General features: G+C 40.9%; 1 protein-coding gene across 1 annotated transcript in view; it reads left to right on the top strand.

The window, feature by feature from the left end:
• Window positions 1–3479: 3479 nt before the first annotated feature.
• LOC103261340 (E3 ubiquitin-protein ligase RNF19A) overlaps window positions 3480–16779 on the top strand; it is a 48235-nt gene continuing 34935 nt past the window's right edge. The window contains exon 1 of the mRNA XM_008058976.2: window positions 3480–3769. The gene's annotated coding sequence lies outside the window, so the exon portion shown is untranslated. The remainder of the gene's footprint in view (window positions 3770–16779) is intronic.

Here is a 16779-nt window from a genome sequence, read left to right as displayed (position 1 = left end):
CAGGCTCAGGCAATCCACTCACCTCAGCCTCCCAAAGGTGCGGGATTACAGGCTGAGCCACCAAGCCCGGCTAGAACAGTGCCTTTCACGTAGTATAGTAGTAATAATAGTAGCTATATTACACACACACACACACACACACACACACACACACACACACAATCAAAACCCCATTGTTCTCTTTCTCACTTCTTGCTTTTATTCCATGCCATGCAAGTCTTAATCAATCACACCTCTGAAACAAACAACAACAAAAAACCATCCTCTTCTGCCTCCACTTTGAGTCAAAGAACTATGACTTCTTTACTGGATTCTTGCAATAGCCTCCTAACTGATCTTCCTACTTCCACTCTTGCTCTAGTACAATCTGATCCACAGAGCAGCTAGAGTGATACTTTTCAAAGATAAATCAGATATCACTGCTTAAAAATCTATGGTCTTGGCCAGCACAGTGGTTCACACCTGTGATACCAGCTCTTTGGGAGGATTGCTTGAGGTCAGGAGTTCAAGACCTGCCTGGGCAAGATAGCAAGACCCCATCTCTGTAAAATAAAATAAATGAAATGAAATCAAATGAAAGAAAATATATTGTCTCATCACACTTCATACTAGCGACTTAGATTCTCCTTCTCATGACCTAAAAGGATAAGACCTAGCTCCCTGCTACCTCTCTAACTCCATGCCATCCTACCCTCCCTCTTGCTATGCTTCAGTCTCTAGCTGCCTTGACTTTGACAAGTTTCTCTGACTAGAACCTTTGTACTTGCTGTTCCCTGTCTTCTCCACCACTTTACTTATTTGTCTCCTTCTTGTCTTAGTAGAACCTAGCTGGAATATCAAAGGACTTGACTTTAGTTTGTTATTCATGTAATAGCTTCCCTGGTTTCTGTGACTGGGTAAATGTATTTCCTTTCGTTTTCTTTTTTCCCCCCTTCATGCCCCCCCATGTAAGCCTCTGACAGCAGATATATGGGCCTTTTCATTGCTGTATTTTCAGTACCTATAATAGTAAACACCCTGGCTCAATATAATAGAAACTCAAATATTTATTGATGTTATATTAATTAGAAAAGTAGGAAAATAAAGGAGACTGCTGCCAAAAATTAAGGCACCTGGGCCAATTAGGCTTTTGTAGTAATCCAATGAGAAATGATAAGTCCCTGGCAGTGGTTTTCAACCTTGCTTGCACATTGAAATCAACTGAGGAGCTTTATTTATTATTTTTATTACTTATTATTATTATTTGAAAGTGAGAACACAGAATTTATTGCGAGGACAGAAAAGTTCCCACAGTGGGAGGGGACCCGAAGAGGTTGCCCATTGCTTATTATTTTTATTTTTTGAGTCAGAGTCTCACTTTCTTGCCCAGGTGGAGTGCGGTGGCAAGATCATGGCTCACTACAACCTTGACCTCAGATAATCCTCCTACCTCAGCCTCCCAGGTAGCTGGGACTACAGGTGCATGTCACCACATCTGGCTAATTTTTCATAGAGATGAGGTCTCGCTGTATTGTCTAGGCTGGTCTCAAACTCTTGGGCTCAAGCAATCCTCTTGCCTCAGCCTCCCAAAGTGCTGAGATTACAGGCATGAGCCACCATGCCCGGCCTGAGTTTTTAAAAATAATGATACCTGAGTACAACCCTCAGAAATTCTGATTTATCTGGTCAGCAGATTTTTCTTAAGTGTCCCAGAGAATTCTAACATGCAGCCAAAGTTGAACACATTGGCCTAAAGGCAGAGGGTAATATACAAGATAGAGTACAGTCATATTTAGAGGGTATAATAACCAGGATTGTGGGTTCATTATGTATTGGAAGTGACAGAAAGGAGATGCCTGGGAAGAATCCCAGATTTCTGACTTGGGCTGGGTGAATGAAAGAAGCAACCTCTGAGGAAAATATAAAGTACATCTGGACAGTCTGAGTGTGAAGTGCCTCTGAGATTCGAATGGAGATGTTCAATGGGTACTTGTTTAGATTTATGTTAGCCTAGTGAAGAATAAGAAATTCCTCTAATTTTTAGGACAAGAAAACCAGAAAAGGCATCTCTGGAAATTGTACAGAGTGTAAGACCATTTTCATTGTGCACAACTTCTTTATTCAAAACCCTCTTTCAAGTCAATGCCCCATCTGTGCCAAAATGTTGTTTAACATGCTGATATATTTTCAAGAAGGATTATATTATGATGGGCACTGTTCCATAAATCCATTTAACTTAGTATTCTTGTGCTATCTGTGGACTTAAAGTATCCTATACGTAATATTGCTGGCAACCTTCAAGTAGCATTTAAAGGTATATGTAAACAGCTTTAAAATTTCCCATAAATGAAACTAAACAGACATAATTACCTCCTTTAAGATTCATGGTCAAGGATGCTTAGACCTAAACTGCCTAGCTTGTTCAATTTTCCAATTGGTAAACATTTACTGGGTTACCAAAGATACCAATATATTACGAAAAACCATGGTTCCTTGGTTTGCTTCTAATTTAAATTAGACAGACACACTAAAACAAGGATTGAGAGGGTGGTATATTTAGTTAAGTAACAGATGGCAAATGGACATTCTGTCCAGCATCTATCACATTCGTTTCTCAGTATTCCACTGAAGAGTGATGTAAACCTTGAAGAGAAATAAAGTAGGAGGATATGGAACAGGCCCAGACTAAACGTGTTTATGCAACTAAGAATGTATACCAAGTCTTGAGTCGGTTAAAAAATTCAAAGGGGGTATGACTGGCTTAATGGATATGAGGAGATGGAACGAATAAAGCTGGGGTGAAGTAATTCAGCATGTATTCGAGATCAATGAGGACTGAAACGGTAATTCTGAATAAGTAATGACTTGTGAAACAGTAAAACATGAAATAAAAGAGGCGAGCGGAAAGTACTCTCCAAACCCTCACACCGGGTCTTGCTGTGGCTAAATGCTGCTGCTAGCAGCCCCTGCGAAGACTGAAGCCCATGAGAACTAAGAGAGGGCAGCTGCGGACGTGCAGGGTGCTGCCATCCTCCGGGAGGGAGAACCGGCGAAAGCTCCCATATCCCGGCCCTTCTCTCCCCGGGACTGCCAATCAAGCAGGTGAACCGTGAGAGCACCAAGGAATGAGTGATGCCGTGCCAAATGCCAAGAGCCGGGGTCCCCTCGCCGGCATCTCCCTTCGCCTCGAGCGCAGCTCCGGCCACCCGCCACCTGTCCTTGGAGGAGACGCTCTCGGGTTCACGTTGAGGAGGGCGGGGAGACACCTGCCCCACAATAGCCCGGCCCGCGCGGGGCGAAGTCCTGCAGGCGGGGCAGCCGGTTGTCCCGTGCCGGTGACGAGCATGGAGGCAGCACTCGGGGCCGCCGGGATGCAGAGGGGCGAACGTGCGCGAGGGAACGACCGTGTCTCGCCGCCGCCCGCCACAGGCCCAGTGGGCGTGACGCCATGACGCACGCAGGCGGGCGGTGCGCCGGGGAGGGGCGTGGCGTGGCGGGGCGGCCGGGGGCGGGAGGAAGGAGTGGGAGGAGGAGGCGGGGAAAGTGGGGGCTGGGGGGGAGGATGGCAATTGCGGCGCTGGTTCCCGGGAGCGGCCGTGGAGCCACAACTGCGGAGGAGTTCAGGGAAACGGCCGCCGGGACCCCTCCCCTACGCTCCCCTCGCCCCAGCTGAGAGGCGCCGCGGCGGACCGGAGCGACCTTCCCCCGCGCTTCGTCCGGCTTCTTCGCCGCCGCGAGATGGGCCTGCTCGCCCGCCGCCCGGCGCCGCTGCCGCTCTGAGAAGTTGAAGGTACGGGCGGGCACCGGGGAGGCTGCGCCGGAGAGCGGGAGGGCAGGGGCGGCCCCCGTCTGCCGCCCGAGGAGCTCGGGCCCGGCCGCTGCCCTTGCGCCCCTCCCCGGGACGGAAGTGGGTTCGGAAGTCCCGTGGGAATGGCGCCCCCTCCCGTGCCGGGCTCCGGGCTGCAGCTGGGGCCGGCGTAGGGGGTCAGGCCTCGGGCTGGTTCCGGGTCTCCCACCCGGCCCAGGCGCTGGCGCCTCCTGGGCCTCGCGGGCCGAGGCGGAGCGTGGGATCCGCCCCAAGTCCCGCTCTCCTGGCCGGGGCTTCTGCACCCAGCGGCCGGCCCGGCGCTGTCGTGACGGGCCCAGGCGGCGCTCCCCTCGAGCAGTCGGTCTCCTGCCCCTGGAGCTGGGGAGACCTAAGGGCGGCTGCCGGGGAGGCGGCGGGGGCGGAGCGCATTCCTGACGGGTGAAATCTGCTCTAACGGGACCGATTTCCGGGCCTCGCTGCAAATTCGGAGCTGGGAACATCGCCCCCCGAGCCCTGCTGCCTGGGGCCCTAGGGAAGGGGAGCCGTGTACCCGGGAAGGTGCATCCGGGACAACTGCAACCCCCTTGTAAAGCAGAAAACACACACACACACACGTACACACACACTGTAGCTTTGGGGTGAAGTATGTGTTAATAGGGGTCTTCCGGGATTGTCTCCCTCATGCGAACCGTTAGGGTGTACTTGCCCTCCCCCAGCGAGTAATGCCACTACTTGTAATTTTCTCTTTTTCCTGTTTTCTGAGTTTCCCTCTGCTGTTGCTCTTTTCCCCTCATTTCCATTAATGGGAAGAAGAAAAAGAAGTTTGGGGGTTCATTAACCCCCGCGACAAGGGCAGTAAATAAAAGAAGGAAGGGAGTGGTTAAGGCTCTGTGTGGCAGAGATAAAGGTTTAATATTTTCCCATTGGAGGTAGAAATATACAAACGGTGCTTTACTTTGCTTAATGTTTACTATTCAGAATGTTGCAGAATGTTCTGTTAGGTTGGTGTCGCAAAGGACAGCGTTTAAGTGCTGCTGCAATTTTCAAATCTGGGTGTTGGCTAGAAATGCTAGTTCTAAATGTTAGTAAACAGTGGAAGCATAAAACAGTCCTTTTCCTTGATCGGTGGCCTTAAAATGTTTGTGATCTTTCCTTTTCATTCCACTTAAAAAAAAAAATTGCTGTCTTTCTGGGTTTTTTTGTTTGTTTTCTTATTTTAACCTAGATCCATTGGCCCTCTTGGTTGTATGAAGTCTGACGGTATGCCCAAGTTTTATTTATAGTTTTGCTATTAACCATCTTAATGCGCATTTTGCCACTTCTGCTTATAATTCAACCCATTATGTTATTTGCCTGTTTATGCTTCTTTAACACAGTTGTTTGAATTGAGTTAAAATGTAAATACTTCTCTATGAAGAAAATGGTACTGATCTTATTTTCAAATGTTCTTTCCTTGCTACGTGCAATTCCATGGTAAGTACTTGGAAGTAAGTCTTGGGACTTATTAAAACAAATTATGCACGAAAAAACCAACTTTTAAAATTTGTTAATTTAATATTCTATTTCTTAATATTCTTTTTTAAAATTACTGTATACAATTTAACTGAAGTTTTTCTTTTATATGTCCATGGAAGATATTTTAATGTAATTGCAAAGTGTCTTTCTGAGGGAAAAATTACATTTGGCAACTAATATTAGCATATTTTTTCAGTATCTCAGGCTTCAGGAAGATTCCAGTAAGATTAATTTTTAAAGCTGCAACTTTTTTTAGGAGTTGAAACACAACCCATTTCTTTGTATCCAAACAGAAGCTGCTTGAAAAATTGTTTTCTCATTTAGGAGGTGCCTCAGTTGGTCACTAGTGTTAATATAAAGAATTATTACTGTCATCCAGCCAATGTTGGAATTTTTTAAAAATATAGACGATTTGTTATATTTTTTATGCCTTTTTACTTGACTAAAATAACTATACTGTTTTCTACATATGAGAGGAACTAAGATTAGTGTCTGTTTTTACAGATACTTCAGCATCTTAGTGGAAAGTAAATGCACTTACCAAATTTGAACATAGGTGAAGTCACAAAGCAATATTTTTGTGGTTGTGAATGTAAAACACTTGGGTTCACCTCTTTTTTATGGGATTGGATTGAAGGCTACTGTTTCTTATGGTGTTGTTAGATGGAATTAAATATGGGTAATGAAGGCAATTTTTTTCTAATTGAATTGCATATTATGGCAAGTTCTGATTTTATCTTGACTACTTAGATTTGTCACAGAAATTCTTTGGTTTTTCTCCCCCACTTTTTTTTTTTTTTTTTAATCTAGAGGGCACTGAGGATTGAGAAATGTAGTTTTCTGAAATTTCCAAGAGGTGGAAAAAAGGCAAAATATTTGATAAAATGTAAAAGCCCCTAGTTCAAGTGCTGGACCCAGGGTAAACTAGAGATACATTTTGTTGCATTTATATCTGAGTCACTTACTTGTTGTATCTTCTCTACTCAGACTATACAGGAGAGCTTAAAGAATTGTTATTTGTTTTTCTGATGTCATTAACAAGTGATTGTCAAATGCAGGCTGGTTTCATACTGACTAAGCATATGCTCTTTTTCCTTTTTTTTTTTTTTTTTAAATCATTTAGGACAAGATAAAAATTAGGCCACCTTGGGCTGAAGGCCAAAGTAAAGCTGAATTCTAAATTTATATTTGATTGCATATTGCATTTTATTTGGCAAAATAGCACATCATAGCAAAGTAGTAGTTTAATAATTGTCAGAAAGCCTTTAAGCTGAAGCACTCCAGGAGTGCTTCAGCTTAAAGGCTTTGGTTTGACTCCTATTTAGCAAAATATTAATCTGATTACTTGTGGAGAATAGCTAAATTTTTCTTCCTTAGGAAATATTTTTCTCCAACCAGAATTAATTATGAATTTTCTTTGGTCTCTTTCTTTTTCTTTTTAAGTCATGTCAGTTCTTTGTTGACAGAAAATGCATAACATCTAAACAACGTGTGTGTTACCACACCTGCACAGCTAAAGACTGAGGTATAATGTATTCCTTTGCTAAATGCATCTGTATTTCAGATGGGGTATACTTCAACCAAAAAGGCAGTGAAATTATTTTGAGTGTTTAATACTTGGGTACTTCATTTGTTGCTCAATAGCTATCATATATCAGTGATACTCTGTGTTAAAGTAGAAAAAAATAGCATCCTTTGATAAAGTAGTTTTTGCTTGTATTATTGCTCTCTTTGTCGCTGTCATTAACACCTAAAGAATTATTTTTATTGGTAACTTTTTTCTTAAAAGCTGGTCCAGAAAACTGGAGTTAGCCCCAGAAAATTATGTGCACTTAACATTTTTAACTTCTGTCCTACTCTGGAGACCCCTGAGGGTAAAAATAGCAGTTACATGTGAATAGCAGACAGGTTGCCACGTGAAGACTGTGGTAGAGGTGAGCTGTAAGGAGGGAGCCAAACTAATCAGAAGGAAGGAGCAAGAAACCAGGAGAAGTAATGGGGAAGGTGATAGCATTAGGCTTCTGGATAAACACTGTATCACAAAAATAAACTGTCATTATTATGAATCTGTTGATTTATGTTTTGTGATTTTTTTTTTTTTTTTGAGTTAGAATCTCACTCTGTCGCCCAAGCTGAAGTGCAGTGGCATGCTCATGGCCACCCCAGTGTCAACCTTTTGGGCTCTGGCAATCCTTCTGCCTCAGCCTTCCAAGTAGCCGGAACTACAGGTGCACACTACCACGCCCGGCTAATTTTTTATTTATTGTAGAGACGAAGTCTTGCCAAGTTGTCTGGGCTAGTCTCGAACCCGCGGACTCAGGCAGTCCACTCACCTTGGCCTCCCAAAGTGCTGGGATTACAGGCTGAGCTACCAAGCCTGATCTGTTTTGTGATTTCTAAATCAAGTAATGGCATTTGTCCCCTAAAATGGTAAAGTATTCTGAATTCAGTTATTCCTACATATGATCACAAATGAGATACTATATGTGCAATGTATAGAAGTATAGGAGATAATGCAAGTTCTGTGATGGCAGGGACCATTTTCTTTGTTCACTCCTCATATCTCAGCACTTAGCATAAAGCTTAACAATAATAGGTATTCACCAACAAGGGTACCTGCATAATGAACATTTGTATACCTCACCCTGAATTATACCCCACATACTTAAAATTTTTGAATTATTAATAAAAAAAATCTTGGGATGAGGTAATCCTGGTTTATCCAGGTAACCTCAAAATCCAGTGATGATTGTCCTTAAGGGAAAAGCAGAGGGAAATTACAGAAGAGAGGACACACAGAAGAGGAAGCAATGTGGCCATGGAAACAGATTGGAGTGGTGTAGTCACAAGCCAAGGAATGCTTGCAGTCACAAGAAACTGGAGATGCAAAGAACAGATTTTCTCCTAGATTCTGAGAAGGGAGCCTGGCCTTGCTGGATTTCAGACTTCAAAGCCTCCAGAACATGAGAGCCTAAGTTTCTGTTGTTTTAAGCCATCTAGTTTGTGATAATTTGTTACAGCAGCCACAGGAAACTAATGTATACAGTCAAAAGTCTTCAGTCAGCCAGATGTCTGTGCTTATCTTTGTTGTACATCATGCACTGTGACTATCAGACTAGTCAGTCCTTTCTTAAGAATGCTAACCCTTAGAAATATCAGAAGTGTTTTAATGCCCTCCATACTAATCTATTCCATACAACAGGAATAGATTATATCTTGGAAGATACATTCTGTTATTTTCGCTTGTGTCATTTCTTCCCACTTTCTCCTAACTTGCACCGTCTTTGCTTTTCACATACTTTATAAGGTTTAGTTGACATTTGAGGGAGGGGAATAGTAAAGCATTAGTAGATCCCTAACAGGTTATTGTCTTCTTAAGGTGGAATTTCTGCATGTCTCCCTTCCACCTTTACTGTCTCCTTTATTGGATTTTCTTCTTCATTGTTTTTTTTTTTTTTTTTTTTTGAGTTGGAGTCTCCCACTGTTGCCCAGGCTGAGTGCAGTGGCACACTCACAGCCACCCCAGCGTTGGCCTGCTGGGCTCCGGCGATCCTTCCGCCTCAACTTTCCAAGTAGTCAGAACTACAGGCACGCACTACCACACCTGGCTAATTTATTATTATTATTATTATTATTATTATTATTATTATTATTATTGTAGAGATGAGCTCTCACCAAGTCTCCCAGGCTGGTCTTGAACCTGCAGCTCAAGCAATCCACTCGCCTCTGCCTCCCAAAATGTTGGGATTACAGGCTGAGCCATCTTAATGTTGAAATACCCAGGACGTTCTCTACTTTTCTGTGTTTATTTCCTTGGTGATTTCATCCATGCTTTGATTTTATACATTGTCTATATAACAACTCCCAAATTTACATCTCTAGGTCAGAACTTTTTTCCTGAACACCAGGTTTGTCAAACAGATGTTTGAGTATACATCTCCACCTGGATATAAAAGGTATCTCAAACGTAAATGTTTAAAAATCTCAGCAAATATCATGTTATATAAATAGATGTCTAAAAATTAACTCATGGTCTTGGCTCCTTCCTAAAACTTTTTCTTATTACAACTTTCCCCATTTCAGTTGGTAGCAGTGTCAGCCTTCTGTTTAATCAGGCCCAAATCCCCTTGTAATCCGTCAGGAAATCCTAACAGTTCTAACTTCAAAACATGCATCAAAACGTATCCTCATCACCTTCACTGAGAAGCTATCATCCTCTTTCCTAGATTATTGCAGTAGTCATTAAACTATTCTCCTTGCTGCCATCCTCCACCCCCTTTTTATCTATTCTCAATTCCAGAGTGATTCTTTTAAACAATTCAGATTCTAAACTGTCATTTTAGAAACCCCATAAGTTTTCCTGTCTCAGAATAAAAGCCCGTGGCTCAGCCTGTAATCCCAGCACTTTGGGAAGCCAAGGCGAGTGGATTGTCTGAGCCCGCGGGTTCAAGACCAGCCTGGGCAACTTGGCAAGACCTTGTCTCTACAATAAATCAAAAATTAGCCGGGCATGGTAGCCCACGCCTGTGGTTCCAGCTACTTGGAAGGCTGAGGCGGAAAGATTGCCAGGCCCAGCAGGTCGATGCTGGGGGCCATGAATGTGCCACTACACTCTATCCTGGGCGACAGAGTGAGACTCCAACTCAAAAAAAAAAGAATAAAAGCCCAAGTTTTTACATGGCCTACAGCCTCACACAACCTGCCCTTACTACATTCTGACCTATCTCATGTATTCTTTGCATTCCTTGTTTCTTTTTGGTCACAGTAGAGCCTTCCTAGCTATCCCTTGAACATACCAGGCACATTCTTCCCTTTGCAATGGCAGTTCTCTCTGCCTTGGATTCTCTTTCACCAGATTTCCACATGGCTAACTCCACTTTTACCTCCTTCAAGTCTCTGCTTTAAATGTCACTTTTTCAATGAGGCTCTGCTCACCTTGTTTAAACTTGTAATCAACATCACACATACACTGATCTCCTTTACTGTGCTTAACTTTTTTCACATCTTTTAGCAAAGGATCAAATTAAAATATTTAGATGGAGGCTCCATGCTCTTATATGGAAAATTGTAAGCTTCCATATAAGAGCATGGAGCAATTTTGATTAGTGCTTATTTTTACTGACCTAGAATGATTTGTGGAGATAAGATAGGAGTTGGGCCTTGAAGAAGAATAGAAGTTTAGATTAGCAGAGAAGATGGAAAAGAGTATTCTAGGCAGAGATAAAGTCATAGGAAAAGCCATGGAGGTGAAACTGTATATTTCGTTAAGATATTTAACAAATAATTCAGTTGGCTAGAGTGGAATTTTTAATGTAGAATGGTGAGACACTAAGGTTAGACTGTGAAGGGCTTTAAATGCCCTGTGAAGTTTGAAATTTATTCTTTATCTGTGGGAAACCAATAGAAATTTGTAAGACTTTAATAAATGAAGGCTGGCTTACTCTAGGAAGTAAGATAGTATAAAGAACACTGAGACTTTAGCACTGCCATATTAGCTGTGTGGATAAGTCACATAATCTCTATACCAATGCTATGCAGTATAAAATTCTGCTGTGAAAGAAATGTTCTAGATCAGTGACCAGTGTAGTTCAATATGGCAGCCAGTAGCCACATATGACTGTAGAGCATTTGAAATGTAACTAATGTAACTAAGGAACTGAAATTTAATTTTAATTAATCTAAATTGAAATACCCTTGTGTCTGGTGGTGATATATTAGCCTAGTAGCTCTAGACTTCAGTTTTCACACTTATAAAATGTAGATGTTAGATTAGAATACTAGCGTCACTAGAAGGCTAGGTTCTATAACTACATAAAATTGGTGCAGCCATCTGAGAAAATGAGTGGTACTTGGACAAATGCACCTGTGCATTACTAGGATTTGTGAAATAGGTCCAGGACTTGTAGCTGTTTTACTCTTTGTGTCTCTTATTTTAAAAAATCCACTCTGTCTCTTTTTTTTTTTTTGAGTTGGAGTCTCACTCTGTCTGTTGGAGACAGGAACATGCTCCCGGTCACCGCAGCCTCCACCTGCTGGGCTCCGGTGATCCTTCCGCCTCAGCCTTCCATGTAGCTGGAACTACAGGCATGTGCTACCATGCCCAGCTAATTTTTTTGATTTATTGTATAGATGAGGTCTCACCAAGTTGCCCAAATGGGTCTCAAACCCGCGGGCTCAGGCAATCCACTCACCTCGGCCTCCTAAAGTGCAGGATTATAGGCTGAGCCACCAAGCCCAGCCCACTCTGTCTCTTGATAACTGCTTTTTCAAATTAGTCTTAGGATTGATACTTCCCAGGAGTTGACAGTTAAATATCTAATACACCTAATTAATAATATGTTTTGGAATTGTAGTTAAACCCGTTTTGTTGCTTTTGAATTCTCAGTCAGAGAACCGTAATTACCTACTATGTAATTCTTACCTGTTTTTCTATTTTCCTAGGAAAATACCTACTTGTTTTCTTCCCTCATGAAGTTAATATTTCCTTTGTGTTTGAGTTTTTATCTCATTTTTGGAGGGGAGGCTTGTTTAGAGAGAGGCTAATATGAATGCTGCATATCCAAAAGAAAACAGACATATTTTGCTTATTGTGCCTCTGGGTTCCCAAGAGATATTGTTTCTTTTGAGAGTGATTTTATAATTTGAAGAAAAATTTAAAAATAGATTCTAGGATTTCTACCAAGCACCTCTTCTAGTTTGTACTCTACCTCTTTACATACGTATATTTAAAAAATTACACAGTGACTTAGCTAACCAAAGGTCTGTCTTCCACCTTGCCCATTGTGTTCTTTGGGAGAAAGAGACAAATGAGCTTCCAAAATTGGAGAGAAAGGATGCTACTCCTATCAATAATTTATATTTGGGTACGGGGAAAGAAATTTCCAGAGAAAGTGGTTAAAATAAAATTAGTCCAGATTGGGAGCTGTGGCGCACGCCTATACTCCTAGCACTTTGGGAGGCCGAGTTGAGAGGAGTGCCTGAACCCACAGGTTGGAGACCAACCTGGGCAACTTGGCAAGACCTCATCTCTAAAATAAATCAAGAAAAATTAGCTGGGCATGATGGTGCATGCCTGTAGTTACAGCTACTTGGAAGGCGAGGTAGAAGAATCACCTGAGCCTAGCATGCTGTGAGCATGCCACTGCACTCCAGTCTGGGCGTCAGAGTGAGACTGCAGCTCAAAAAAATTAAATAAAATTAGCCCAAACACTTAATACTTCTGATTATCCAAATAGTAGACTCAGCTCATGAAACTTGGTAAAATTCACTTTGTCAAGATTATATTAATTCCACTGAATTCACAAAGACAGAAGAGTATAATACTTGAGAGAATTTGGAGACATTTTAAAAAGAACAGAAATAAAAATTATTTGTTTATTCCAGAAAATCTTAAGTATCCATATTAAGCCCAAGAGTAGTCTGTGTTAAAACCGTCTACATATTTGTATATAATTATCACAGTGTTTTGGGTCTAAAGTACCTTAGACATTATCTGGCCTTAATCACCTTATTTTCATATGTGGAAATTGAAATTCAAAAAAGTAGACAGACTTAGCTAAGATCTCATACTAGGTTAGCGTTTCCCTTCTATTGATCTGCAGTGATGTGTATTTTAACGAGTTGAAGAAAATTTTTGACAACTAGATATAATTTTTAAAACCTGCTTAAAAACTTAGATGTCTCTGGGCACTTGAATATAATTGGGTTGCTTTCTGCTTTCTGTACCATTTCCCCATTGGTGTATTGTTTGTCCTTATCAAAGAGCACCAGGAATGAGCTAGCCAAAATGTTTTTAATCTTTTTTTTTTTTTTTTGGTTTAATCGTTTTTTATTGGTAAAATTTAATGAGTAATACTTTTTCCTTTCTGTAGCAGCTTACTTTTTGTAATGGATTGAGTAACAAGTGTTATTTGAAATGGATATTATTAAAACCACACAGCACCATTTTACTATACCTTCCAATCAAGTATAGACTTAAATAGGTAAATGTGGCAGGTGCATGTTTGTGAAGCTGTTAAAAATCTCTTTGGGGAGGCTTTGTGGCATATGGGACTGGTTTATTCTGCACTTTTAGTTTCTGTTCCTGGGAGAGCATAGAAACTATCTTAAGGATATGACCCAAGGTAGTATATCTGGGTCTTGGTAAGCGCTCACTTTCCAAAGAAATTACTGGAAACTGATACTTGCCTATACTAATGATCTGTTGAATTATCCCCATTCCCTCATTTATAAGTAGTTGAATTGAAAATATGTGTTCCATTTTTTAATATTAGACCATTTGAGTTAGTTTTGTATTAGCTATAGCTATGTAGATAATTTATAATTAACTTTGAGAACTTCAGTAATGTATTCCAAACTTTCAAGTGGCTAACTATTCTGATTACATTAGAAAAGCCATTTCAGAACCATTTGTTTTGTCTTATTTCAAACCTAATGTGTAATAATCCTTCAACAGTTTTTTCCAGTAAGTGGTTTAGATACTTTGTGCCATCTTCTCAGGTATTTATAATACAGCTAATATTTGTTAAGTGATCAATGTATGCTACACCCTTCACTGAACTCTTTATGTTATTTTATTTAACCTTTATGATATCTGTGGACAATAGGTACCATTATATCTATTTTACAGCTGAAGAAACTGAGTGTTAATAATTTAACCCCAGTGTCATACAGCTAGTTAATACATGTCTCAGAGACTGAACTTGAACTCAAGATATATTGAGTCCAAAATGCATGCTTTACTTGCTCAATCATTACTCTGTATTTGTATAGCATTTTTAAACTTTCCCCCCAAGCTACTCTAAATTTTGTCACCTCATCTTATCTCCCAACTTTAAAATGGGTAAGAATTACGTATGTCTATATTAAGTCTGTATATAGTTGTGCCTGTAGCAGACAACTTCAAAGTCTTATGGTGGAACACAATAAATATTTATTTCTCACTCACACAAAGAAACAGAGGACTCAGGAATCCAGATTCCTTCCATCCTTTGACTCTTCTGTCCCCTAAGGTCTGCTTGGGGTTCACTGGAATTACTACAGTCAACCAGCCATTGAGTAAAGAGAGAGAGAGCTTGAAGGGTGTTTGAAGGGTTGATCTAGGAGCCAGTCCTTGAAAAAGTTTACATTATTATACTCAAATTGTGTTGGTCAGGACCAATCACATGGCCACACCTAGCTACAAGTGGAATGGAAAAGGTAGTCCTCCTTTGTGCTCAGAAGGCAAGTGAAGCAGATGAGCATATAGTATAAGCATATAGTAAGTTAGTTTCTAAGTATGCTTAGAAAAAGAGTTGCTTTATTAATATTTAGAATAGGAAATTTAGATTAGGAAATTATTTAACTCTAGAGGCAGAACCAAAATAGTGAGTTAAATTTTGAGGACATCCCCCATTGTTTATCTGCTAATATTGGTTCTTGAAATTAATGCACAGTGAACTAAATTAGTATTCTTTATACTATATTATTTGGTTAGATAGTGATTTCTTTTTGTGCAACTTAAATTGTCTACCAAAGTGTTATGGTGTTAACACTTAAAAATCATTGTTGTTATTAAAAATTGAGTGCTTGTAATCCCGCACCTTTGGGAGGCTGAGGTGAGTGGATTGCCTGAGCCTGCGGGTTCGAGACCCGCCTGGGCAACTTGGCAAGACCTCATCTCTACAATAAATCAAAAAATTAGCCAGGCGTGGTAGTGTCTGCTTATAGTTCCAGCTACTCAGAAGGCTGAGGCGGAAGGATTGCCGGAGCCCAGCAGGTCGAGGTTGCGGTGGCCGGGAGCGGCCACTGCACTCCAGTCTGGGCAACAGAGTGAGACTCCAACTCAAAAAAAAAAAAAAAAAAAAAAAAATTGAGTGCTGTCAAAAGTATTGGGAAGAAAGCTTTAAAATGGATGTTGATAAGTATTTGTTTGAATTATGGGACTACCATATATGCCCAAATATGAATCAAGTTCTTTCCTTTAAAAATTATGCTTAGAGAAGAGAGAGTTGCTGTATTAAAATTTAGATCCTTACGAAGTTGTTCATGTTACTGTTTGGGGAAGATATAGTCTGAAATGTCTGGTCAGTGCTTAATTTAGATGTGTTAGAATGAAAGTTCCACAGACCAGGGACCTTGTCTATTTTGTTCACTATTGTATATCTAGCACTTAGAAGTGTATCTGGCACAGGATAGACACTGAACATAGTAGTTGAAGGAATAAATGAATTTTTACATGGAGCAAAAAGGCAACAAGATTAACAAATTTAGTTATTCCTAGAAGACCTTACAGTTGTAAGTGTTGAATTATGCAAGAAAATCTTTTAAAGATCATTTTTAAAAAGCAGTCTAGTAAATGATTGTATTGTGGAGATAAAGGATGCGTTGTTGTTTTTTTTTTTTTTAATTTATGGTAGAGATGAGGTCTCACCCAGGCTGGTCTCAAACTTGTGGGCTCAGACAATCCTCTCACCTTGGCCTCCCAAAGTGCTGAGGTTATAGGCGTGAGCTACCATGCCCGGCCTGTGGGATTCATATTTAAACGTAGGCTAAAATTTCCTGTGACAGCATCCATTGTAGACTAAAGAATATAGTATCTTGGAGCCTAGATGAAGATATCCTTTGGAAAACTGTCAAAAAATGTTTTGAAATTTATACATCTTTTCCTCTGAAGAAAAACCCATGCAGCACAGTGCAGCTGGAGCTTAAACAGAAAGAGTCTTATTGGCTTGAGATGTTGGGGGTGGAGTTTGGGACTGCTGGGGTAAGCTGGAAATTGAGAAAGGAGGGATTTATGTTAGGATAGCCCAACCATCTTTGGATAAACTCTCCTCAAATACCTAAATGTCCCCTGAACTGTGCATGGGAGAGCCCAAGGAGTTCAGTGGAAGGCAAACAGCTGGAAGGCAGAAAAGGCTGCATAGAGATATTAGTTGCTATCCTCTGCAGGGAAGACAGAATCTGGTGTGTGATTCCCAGCAAGGTAGAAGAACTTGGTAAACATTTTTGCTTTCCAGAGACCCACCTTAAAAGAGCAAAAAAACCAAGCTTCCTTTTTTTCTGTTTAAGCTCTGGCTCTACTGTGCTACATGGCTTTTCCTCAGAGGGAAAGATGTATTTAAAAAAAAAAAGCCTCCTCCACAAGTTCAAGTTGATTAGCCAGTGATTTAACTGTATAGTAAAAATCCTCACTCTTCAAGAGAAGTTAAGAGACCCCAGAGTATCTACAACATGTCCACAATATCCAGTTTATAATGAATAAGTAGTAGACATGTGAAACAGCAGGAAAATATGGCTCAGAAAAATAGGTAGCAGACCCCAGAATTAGCAGACAGATTTTAAAGCAGCTATAGTATTTTTAAGGACGTAAAGGGAAAAATATCATAACAACTAACAGATGGGTAATCTCAGCAGAGACGTGGAAACTATTAAAAAAGAACAAATAGCCGGGCTCGGTGGCTCAGCCTGTAATCCCGTGCCTTTGGGAGGCTGAGGTG

Source organism: Carlito syrichta, unplaced genomic scaffold (assembly GCF_000164805.1).
Source record: "Carlito syrichta isolate Samal-C Ts95f unplaced genomic scaffold, Tarsius_syrichta-2.0.1 Scaffold303668, whole genome shotgun sequence".
In the NCBI taxonomy this organism is placed as follows: domain Eukaryota; kingdom Metazoa; phylum Chordata; class Mammalia; order Primates; family Tarsiidae; genus Carlito; species Carlito syrichta.
Note: the sequence above shows the minus strand (reverse complement) of the source record. Positions and strands in the feature narration are given on the sequence as shown.